Genomic DNA, 10,343 nt, shown 5'->3' on the forward strand with positions numbered 1-10,343 from the left:
AACTATTACACAAAGCTGGCAAACGGGTGTGTTTAAAACACAATACCGCTGCCTTGTCTTTGCGCTAGCAATTAGCGTTGCCTCGCGCGTTTCCTGTTAGGCAGCAAGCATCGGTCGGTAGGAAGTCAGACAGAGTCATTGTGCACACACGCGGCCAAATGAGGTCACAGCGGGCGAAAGAAAGGAGCCACGACGCATTCCTTAACATGTAATGGAAAACCAGGGAAAATATACGTCGCGGTGATACAAGGAGGGACGCCGCTCCCGGGAGAAAGCTAAGCAGAGAGAAAGGAGGAAACTCCTCCTCCACTGCTACGCATCAGCACATCACACTATTCACCAGTTACACAGCCCATTTCATTTGGAATGCGCCACCGCCGCACTCGCTGGCTGCTTTGTCACGTGCTCAGTCACCTTGTCCAACCACAGAAAGCTAAACCGCGGCACAAATGTTATTTAGGAGTGTTGAGAAACGTCAAACGACGCTACGGACGACTGGTGAATGGCTTTAATGAGAACATACGGAGTTGCGGGGCTGTAGGATACGAATGGCTCTGTGTATGGAAACCCGGGCCACAGCTGACATCATTACGGGGACGTTAATGTGTGCCTCATTGTAACTGCAAACTAAACGCCCCACCCCCACAGACACAGTCCAGTGACTCAGCCAATAAAAAAGCCCATTGGTTGAATTCCACTTTTAAACAAGGGATCAGCCTAACCTTTGACCTGCTCTATCTCAGCTCTCCTCATGGACCTGGCATCTTTCCCCAACTGCTTTTTTTTAACCTCAAAATCCCCCCCACCCAGTGCTACCAGTCCACCATTGTCTAACATGGAGTACTTATTCACAAAGCCTCCTGCTTTGCATGCCTCTCCTCAGCAGGGGGGTCAGGGAAGGATGGAGGACTTAAAAGCCCCCCACCACACCTCCCAGGGACTTGTGCTGTTATAGAATGGTTGCAACCAAAGTCTGTCAAAAGAATTAGGCGTGAGCAGTCACCAGCGTTTGAAACAACGTAGCGCTGTGTGGTTTTCTTAACTAGCGTTGCAAGGAAGGAAAAGGAGGGGAATGTGTTTTATGGCCCTCGAGCACATGTTTCCACTGAGGTGGGAGAAAGGAAGGTTTCTACTGCGGGGGTTGGACACTAGAGGAAGGTGTACTAACCTGCTTGGATACAAACAGACTGTAACCGGTGAGGTTAGCAAGTGTACAAAGCTTCTGAACTCAAAAGTGACACTGACATGTTGATGCTAACGCCGGAAAGTTGGTGGATGTCACTAACGGGCAACACTGTTGCACATCGCTGCGACACAATGGAACACTGACATGGCAGGCTACGCATCATGTCTCCCTCCTTAACCCTTTTGAGAGGAAAACAAAAGAAAATGCAGACAAAGAGACGGTAGAAATAAAAGAAGGGCGCAATGTGTAACCCACATTGCTTGGGTAACATCCATAGAAGATGCGAACAACATGTGCTACTTTAATGACTTCAGGTTGATCTTAACCACAAAATATTACAGAGAACACGGTGACTTGTGAGCGGCTCCAGTTCCTAGAAAGAAAAAAAACTATACAGGTAAAAACCATGACGATCTGTCGTCATTTGTCATCCAGGTACAGCAAAGTCAAGCCTAGACTTGACACAACAATTCAGCCTCGTGTGAAAATGTGACTAATGAGGTGAAACATTGATAGCCCACGGGTATGTAGGAAAGTATTCTAAAAATGATTTTGATGAGAACCAACACTGTGGTTCTTTTTGACATGGGAATATGAACCACCAATTTTTTGCTTCAATTTCAACAAAATAGACCCGATGATCCCATCTCATATCCAAAACCAAGACAGTATTTGGCAATAACTGTCTGACAACAGTCCTAACAGAGAGTTCAGACACTCGACAACGTGCGGATTTATTGGCTAGCCCAAAGTCACGCTTTCCATCGGCCAAGCGCTCGCTTTAAAGGTCTGCCTCCAATAAGTCTTGTGTGCAGTACGTGAAGTAGGTTGTACAGCGTAAGCTGAATAATTTAACGGTCTCCTTGGTAAACAACACAGAAACCAGCAGATTGTGTGTGTGTATATGTGTGTGCAACAAGAAAAGGTAATATATTAGAAAGAAATGGCGTGGGAAGCCACGGTGACAAAGCAAAGGAAAAAAGAACAAAAGTGAGCAATTATAAGATGTTTCTTGTGATTAACATGAACGGCGGGGATAAATAACTGTCCCTTTTCATCTCCCCCACTGTGATAGTGCCCTTCCGTTAGGCACGAGTCCCCCAAGTACGTTCAGATAGCATCCCGTCTATTTTCCTCCCTGTGCGCATCAATGGGGAGCGCACCAACGACGCGCTGCTTATCTCAATGCAAATACATGCGCACGTCGCACTGCCTTTTTCTCACTCCCTCATTCACGCGTACGCACGCCCGCATGGTGATTCTCATTAACAAGCCAAACATGCCTGAAGAGGCAGACAGACTCTAGTGAGCAAGGTAAATAACCGGTAGGCTCCCTCAGCTGAACGCTCTGAATATCTCTCCGTTGGAAACACACACACACTTGCTGCGGATGATACTGACAGGTTTCTGTAGGCCGGCAGATTTGGGTGTGTTTGGCAAGGGCAACCTGCCAACGTTTGATCGAGGCGATGAATGATGAAGGCTTTGGCATCTTTTAGCGGCGGTGACGTTTGTTAGCTTATCGGGTTTCAGGTTAGCATTATTTGTCCATGAGAGGGTTCGCAAAAAATAAATAAAAGCTAAATAATCATCATCATCATCATAATAATAATAAACATTAGGTGACACTTAAATGTGGAAGTTAAAAATCACCAGAGGTGCTACAAAGGATATATTAAATTATGTGAAATAATGTCCTTTTAAAGTGATGTTATACAGTAAAGTCTCGTTATATCGATAGTACTGCTTATTACGATACTATTTCTATGAACGCAAGGAGAAAATTTACATCCTGCAGGATCGGATATATCGATAGTCCGGTTATATCGATATTTTTTCCGACTCCCGAGAATATCGATATAACGAGACTTTACTGTATTTTAATACAAGGCTGCCCATGTCCTATACTTTTTTTCGAAAGTTTTCCTCCTCCGTCACACCTGATTCAAATAATGACATGATGGACACATAACCAAGACAACACAAATGACGGAAGGACTTGTGACTTGATGACCAACGGGAAAGTCCCAGTTGGGTTTTCTGCGATGAAGAAAATGCAATATGAATAGACATTGCGATGTGCCTGCAAACAAGGGGGACTCAAAGCGGCCAGCGTGACTCAGAGTTTGACAAGATGGACAGAATGCTGACGAGAGCGTTAGCATGCAAGTGAGGTAGCCTGGTGCACTGAGGCCGCGCCCGCAAGCTGCAGGAGGCGGCGGGATTTCTACTCGGGGCGAGCGGGTCAGAAGAGGAAACAGAGTCACGACTGACTCATTGCACCTTCAGGCACAATTGTCACTTGGACTGTGACTAGATTTCAATATTGATCAGAAGACAAATACACCCTCTCAGAGTGTGCCTTTGTTCTGAATTATAAAACAATACAATTTTTTACGTTTAATCCGTGACCATTCTGGTAATTTACATGGACTCAAATGACTGCTCATGGTAGCTTCAGGTTCAGTTGTATTCGAAACAGTATATAAAACTGAATCGATGTTTTGTCTTTATCCTGCTTCAATGTTCAAACTTAATTCCCACCAAACAATCGTTTCAACTTGGAAATGCTGTCGTCCCAACAGGGGTTAGCAGTCCCCAATGGAGGTGGATAGTATTTTCAATTGTAATCTGACATTTTGATTTCAGATTTGCAAGCACCTTTTTGATACTGTCAGTAGAGTGGAGAGACAGGTAGAGAGGTGGAGAGGGGCAGAGAGAGGAAGAGAGATAGAGAGAGAGAGGTCAACAGAGGTAGAGAGGCATAGAGAGACAGAGAGAGACCCGGGGTAGAGAGAGGTAGAGAGAGAGACAGGTACAAAGGGGTACAGAAAGGTAGAGAGGTAGAGAGAAACAGAGAGAGGTACAGATAGGTACACAGAGTGAGGGAGAGAGAGAAATAGAGAGAGAGACGTAAAGAGAGGTAGAGAGAGACAAGGGTCGAGACAGGAACAGAGGTACAGAGAGAGAGGTAGAGCAAGAGACAGAAAACAGAAAGAGACAGAGAGGTAGAGAGAGACAGAGGTAGAGAGAGACAGAGGTAGAGAGAGACAGAGGTAGAAAGAGGTAGAGAGGTTGAGAGAGAGAGACAGAGGTAGAAAGAGGTAGAGAGGTACACAGAGGGAGAGAGAGAAACAGAGAGGGAGATGTAGAGAGAGGTAGACAGAGGTAGAGAGAGAAACAGAGAGACAGAGAGAGAGGTAGAGAGAGGTACAGAGAGAGACAAAGAGACAGAGGTAGAGAGAGGTAGAGAGAGAGAGACAGAGGTAGAGGTAGGGAGACGTACAGAGAGATGTAGAGAGAGGTAGGGAAAGAGGTAGAGAGTTAGAGAGAGAATATTTCTGTTCCAAATCATCTTGAGTTGAGGGACCTTTTTACTATCTGCTTCAAACAGCGTCCCCCCTTAGCCGAGCAGCTGTCATTTTCAGCAGGCACTGAAAAGGACGGAAGCGGTAAAGGGGTCCTTTGAAGGAATGGTTAAAAGTGGGTGATAAAAATAAACCTGGAGAGGAGAGAAAATTAATTATACATAGCAGACAGTTCACTTGGCTGAGCAAGACTGAGTCTGAGACACGGGGGGGAAAATAAATAAATAAATAAAATAAGGCTGCCCTTTTTCTGGTACTGCTATATGAGCGGTGTCCTTATACTGCTCATTTTCGGTGCTAAGGGACCAAACAAACAAAGGATCTTATTTTTTGTTTCACAGGATCAAATCATACAAACTCTGTTCATCTTCATTTCGGAATCTCAATACAGGAACTCTGATTGTGCATGCACTTCATTCCAAGCATTTTCTCCGAAACAAAAGAAGGAAGCGAGTTTAAGCTTTGAAAAACGCGTCGGCATCTACTTCTCGCCTTTAAATTGGCTTCTGACTGGCACTGACGAGGGTTGATGCTGCGGGCCAATTATCCTGAGAAATGATTTGTCGCGCGCCAGCATTTCGCACTTGAGCGACGCCCACCAACTCACAAATCTCAATCCTGGGTCTTCATTTGGTCCAAATGGAGGTCATTCGTATTTGAACAGTCAGTCGAGACAGGCCCGCCAGGTATTGGCGAGTGAGTTTATTTCATATTAGGAGCTTGTCGACTGGACAGGCGTTAGCACTAAGCGAGCGATGTGTGTGTGTGTGTGTGTGTGTGTGCGTGTATAACAGGGCCTTTAACTCCGCTGCTAGTCTCACTTTGGTGTGTTTTAATATTGCTGCTGCATGGTTCCTTGCCTCTGGGTACCACACAACAACCCCACAGAGACTGAGGAAAAACACTCCAGCAGAGGGGAAAAGAAAAACAGCGGTGGTACACAAGGTAGGCACAACATTGGGACCTTAACATGAAAGAAATCAGCAATTCTCACCGAGGCACGGAGGAATGCAGGAGATTTTGACAACTGGTTTTCAAGGTTGGGCAAATGTCAGCCTGGAGTTTTGCTGCCAATTTAAATTGGAATTGCGGTTGACTTAAGAGATGCAACGTCGCCATGTTAACTCATTCATTTCCAGACAAATGTGTCCACTGCAGTGCCAGATTTTTTTGTCATTTTTACTCCAATTGCAGGACCAACGTAATATTGAGTTTTTGGACTACATAAACATTCAATGCAGTGTAAGAAACCTTAAACTCTCTTCTTTCAACAGAAAAAAATAAGTTAATTCCTAAATTATATGGATTTGGAGTTATCTGAGCTTGACCTGGAGACGGCTGTACAAAAAGCAAATGCTCTCGTGCAGTGAATGACTTAACAGTCAACGTCGTCCCCACAAAAATTACGTTGACAAACATCCGCCAGCTACCGCCAAGTTGTCTATTGTAGTGTGCTTAAGGAGTATAATAAACAGCCTGTTTTTAAGCTGTATATCGGGCTCACTGCGTGATAAGACATACAGAATCGAAGCTCCAATTAAGACCGCGGTTCGCCAAGCATCCACTCAATGAAGCTACACAAATGGGAATACAATACAATACAGCTTCTGTTTTAGATAGAGGCTTCCCAACCACTGCTGTTGTAACAAAGTGCTTTTCAGAACATTTAAAATATCAAATCGTAGAATTCAGAATATTGATCCATATGTTGCTCCCTCAGGATGTAGCGTGAAGGACGACACAAAGTGCATGAAAATACAGGGTTTACTTCTTGGCAACCCGTGAGAACTGGTCACAATGATTGACATGAAATATATAAATACAAATGGCATGAGGAAAACAAATGAAAGACAAAAGTTATGAAGACAACTGATTCAACAAAACTGCATGGTTCAACATCCACAAGGGGGTAAAAATCCTGAAAAGTCTTGCTTGTATTCTTTATCATTAGGTTAGTCTCTGCTTTTGGTACTATCTTTGTTTCATAATAGGGACACAGAGCTCACAAAGTTGTCATCTGATCTGAGCGTGTGTTGGCGAATGGACATGCTAATTAGTGTCAAGCATTTTAATCGTTTTTCCATGTTGAGTACTTTCATCGTTTTCTTGGACACTTCTGGCGCGCCCAATATATTGGCTTGATTGGCTTTCCTTCTCGAAGTCCGACAGCAGAATAAATGACAGTTGACTTTTTTTAGGATGAAGTGAACGAGGCATAGAGATAGAGATAGCCAAGTCTCTCACGCTTGAGGAGGAAACCCGCATTTAACTTGACAGAGTGAAAAGATCAGAAATGAAAAGAACGAAGGAATGTGCAAAAGGAAGAAGGGGGGGAAAAGGGCAGTGCGCGGCGGCGTGAAAGCAGGGAGGTAGACGCTCCTGACAGAACGCAGTGGGGAGAAAATCATGAGCGCCAGCGGAAGAAGACGTGAAGAAATCCTGAGTGGCAGCATCAGGTCGGAAAAAGAGGACGGGAAAAGGAGACTTGAGACGGGGATGAGATTGTCACTCCGGTTCAGATGTTCATTCGGTTACGCGCGCTGGAAAAGGAGGTGGTTTTTACTGCCTCGCAACACTTACACCAAATCTGCAAGTGCGATCACGGTGCATTTATTTGGCCTGATGTGAAAGCAATGAATCACACTGGAGCATAACCCCAAATAATATTTCTTGTTCTCCTTGACGGCTCATTTATCACTCAGGCACGGTTCCTCTTCTTTGGCATCCACCCACAATCTAATTAGACCTTAAATATTCTACTCCTTGAATACTCCAGAGGAATGCATGGCGAGGGGGAGAGCGACGGTGGGGGGGGGGGGGGGTGAGAAACCACACAAAAGCAAAACCTTAGGGGTGCAAAGTGCACATGTCAGCAAGAATTCCAAAGTTTGGACATCCCAGATTGAGCCCTCACGCCAGCCGACGGGCCGGATGGATAGTGCAGGCCTTGAAAATTCATGACACCGCTTCTCTATTGTGGGAAGATATGTATCGTAATTAAGCAAAATGACGGCAAACTGATTGTCATTTTCTGGCTGGGTTGCAGGAATCATGAGAATGTCATGCAAGGTTGCAGATTTTGGCTTCTGATTGCAGATAATGACAGTTGTGCAATCAACGGAGGTAACCCAAAATGGGGAATTGGAAAGCCGATGGAGGCAATCGTGAAAACCAAGAGAATTAACTCATTCATTGCCATCCCTGAATTTATTAGGGAATTGAAAATATGACGCTGAGCGCCATTCCTGAATTTGTTCAGGTTTTGGTTTTTCTTTCGGGGGTGCCGATAAAGTGCTGGTTAGACGACGGGGCAGCATTTGCCTTTTGTACGCTTGCACCTCATGTTACTGCAGACCCATTTAACCTAAGAATGAACACTTTGTTTCTGATGAAAGACGACAGTCTAAGGTTTCTAAAACTCAATCTTCTGTGGGTCCTGGAATTCGAGTGACAATGACAAAAACCCTGGCAGTTGATTGGACACATTTTTGCACGACTCGCAGTGAATGATTTAAATAGCAAATTATTGCCGTATTTTCCGATATAGTGTATAAGGCGCACCGGAGTATAAGACACACCCCTAATGAATAAAAATGCTTTCCAATTATAATATATAAATACAGTAAAGTCTCGTTATATCGATATCGGTTATATCGATAGTCCCGCTTATTACGATACTATTTCTATGCACGCACGGAGAAAATTACATGCTCGCAGGGTCGGATATATCGATAGTCCCGGTTATATCGATATTTTTCGGACTCCCTAGAATATCGATATAACGAGACTTTACTGTATATAAAAGTTTTCCAAATATAAGGAACACCACATTATAAGGTGCCATGCACTATTTCTATGGGGAAAATAGAGTAGGTGGCTGCTCACAGTCGTTGCGACCACCTGTTGTGGCTCAATATTACTTCACATATAAGGCGCACCGGCGTATAAAGCGCAGGGTCATCTTTTGAAGAAAATAAACGCTTTTGGGTGCGCCTTGAACACCGGAAAATATGATAATTTATAACTATTTTTTGAAGTGAAATTCTCTATGAGGAAAATGAATTAATGAGGATGTCACTGTTAAACCTCTGAAATCTCCATTGACAATTTCCTCATGGATGAACTACCATGATAAATTGACACCGATTGAAAAGTTAACATCTACCGGCGAGACGAGTGGATGCCAACAACTTAAATACACACTCATGTTTGTATTGCCACCTGTTCATTGAGAGTGCTTGGTGGCATCAGGCCAACAATGTGCTGCTCGCATGACTGAACATGGGCAGAACTGGGCTATTTCTCTTGTAGAGCTCACTCATAGTGTCAATCCTTGCATAGGTTTCTTAAATAGGATTAAGCAAATGTTAAATTAGCCACAATGAGTTACACGGCAAGATAGTTTTATTTAAAAAATTAAAGGGAAAAAAAGAAGACTGCAGTGATCTCCAGCTACTATGAAGATGTAAATGAGTGAAAAATTGTCCCACGTAGATTTTTTTTTTAATTTTCATCCGGCTCCAAATAATTCCCAAATGTGACATGTTGCAAAATCGCATTAGACTTTTTAGGAGGGGAAACCCACCGAGCAAGGATTCTTTCCGATTACTGCAAAGCATTGCGCACTCCACACACACCCAGACTCCGTTCTCTGCCTGCTCAATTACGGTTCGAATAACAAAGCTTACAAATTGCATTAACGCCCCCCTTTTTAACACCGCGCCAACACGATTGTAATCATTTCAAAGCTAATAAGGGAATTGATTTTTTTGGGGTGGGAGTGGAGATGGGGATGTTTAAGGGAACACCAGCACGTCCCTCGGGAAAAATCCAGCAATGAGTCGAATTCATCCCGTAGGAGCATTCGAAGGAGGCTGATGTTGCAACCGGGAAGAAATAAAGTCGTGGTTACGCACGAGGGTGTCAAACTCGTAACTATGCTTGGTTGTGGAATTCAAAGAGCCAACGGGGACAATAACATCACCCGAGGAGCCTTCTCGCAACATTTTGACATGTCACGTTCAGTAAACAACGTAGTCTACCTGTAACATTTACATGGCAACCCGTAGAGAAGCTTTATAAAGTCGCTATTTTCAAAACAAGTTTACAAAGCTACGGTGTCGTTCTTCCGTCTCCCTTCTCCAAGTCATACCAATCAAGACTTTGCCTGTTGGTCCTCGTGTCTAGTTTCACGCCTGGCTATGTGTGGCGCGCCCAGCATTGCAAACAGGGGGCTGGAAGGGGCCAGGGGGTTAAGGAACAGCCCGCTGCTGGTGCTCGTCTCGGGGTTGGATACAATCAAGTCACCCCTGCAGACCAAAAGCCGTACGGTATAAAGTCAATTCGCCAGCCGGCTTCGGTGAGCAAAACATGCGGTACTCGCTCCCCGGAGGGGGTCCCGGCCGTGAGTTTGCACGTTAACTCACCGGTCAAGTGATCCGCAGCGAAGAAATGCTCTCCATGGTTTAAATTCCAAAACTTGGGGACATTTCCACACTCGTCACGGAGAGACTGGTGTTCTCTCTTCGGCGGCTCCCTGCTAGTGACTCGAGAGAAGAGGAATGCAGCTCCGGCTCCACGCGGAGGAGGGTGCAGGAAAGGGGAGAGGCAGGCGCTCCGCTCGTGCAGTACTACGTTCAGTCCACAGAGGACGCCCTCGAGTTGACTTGTGGTACATTTAAAATGATAAGTCCACGTATTGAACGAGCGGAGTTTTACCTCATGTCGCCCTGCAGCGGATTTCATTGAGTCATACAAACGTAGTCATTTAGGTGCTTTTTAAATCAGTT

General features: G+C 44.7%; 1 protein-coding gene across 2 annotated transcripts in view; it reads right to left on the reverse strand.

Annotated features, from left to right (window-relative positions):
* Window positions 1-10,111, reverse strand: part of plxna1b (plexin A1b) — a 164,269-nt gene extending 154,158 nt beyond the window's left edge. For both annotated transcript variants that reach the window (XM_089010316.1, XM_089010315.1), the window contains exon 1: window positions 9,981-10,111. The gene's annotated coding sequence lies outside the window, so the exon portion shown is untranslated. The remainder of the gene's footprint in view (window positions 1-9,980) is intronic.
* Window positions 10,112-10,343: the final 232 nt, after the last annotated feature.

Source organism: Hippocampus bargibanti, linkage group LG12 (assembly GCF_051943395.1).
Source record: "Hippocampus bargibanti isolate YZ-2025 linkage group LG12, ASM5194339v1, whole genome shotgun sequence".
NCBI classification, from domain to species: domain Eukaryota; kingdom Metazoa; phylum Chordata; class Actinopteri; order Syngnathiformes; family Syngnathidae; genus Hippocampus; species Hippocampus bargibanti.